The sequence below is a fragment of the Ipomoea triloba genome, chromosome 5, assembly GCF_003576645.1.
Source record: "Ipomoea triloba cultivar NCNSP0323 chromosome 5, ASM357664v1".
NCBI lineage: Eukaryota > Viridiplantae > Streptophyta > Magnoliopsida > Solanales > Convolvulaceae > Ipomoea > Ipomoea triloba.
This window is the reverse complement of record NC_044920.1, coordinates 10,312,550-10,313,108: the sequence shown is the minus strand read 5'-3', so window position 1 is coordinate 10,313,108 and position 559 is coordinate 10,312,550.

Sequence of the window (559 nt, the reverse complement as noted above, 5' to 3'; positions counted from 1 at the left end):
AGCTCCAAATCCCACCAACAAAGGGAAAGCACCAGTGGGAGCGAGTAGCGCAGTGAACCAGGGCAAGATCTACGTCGTTAACAGCAAGCAGGCGCAGGCTAGCGACGTTGTGACTGGTACATTCCTTATTAACTCAGTACCTGGCTTAGTATTGTTCGATACAGGAGCTACTAATTCGATTATATCCTCTACATTTGCGGATAGACTAAAGTTAAGGCCTACTATCGAGTTAGATTTGAATGTAAGAACGGCCTCGGGAATAGTAGTGGCCTGTAAGGAAGGATATGACAATATCACCATAGAAATAGCGGGATCCAACTGTCCCGGAAACCTTATTCGTTTCGATCTAGAGGGTATTGATGTGATACTGGGAATGGACTGGCTGGATAAACATAAAGCTCAGATAGTATGCAGTGAGCGAAAGGTTGTCCTGCGAGGACCGAAGGGAAGGAGAATATCCTATCGGGAAATGGAAAGACAACCTGAACCAAAGTTGATGACGCTACCGAGACTGATAAAGTACGCTCGCAAGGGGTGTGAAGTGTACCTCTGTTTAATG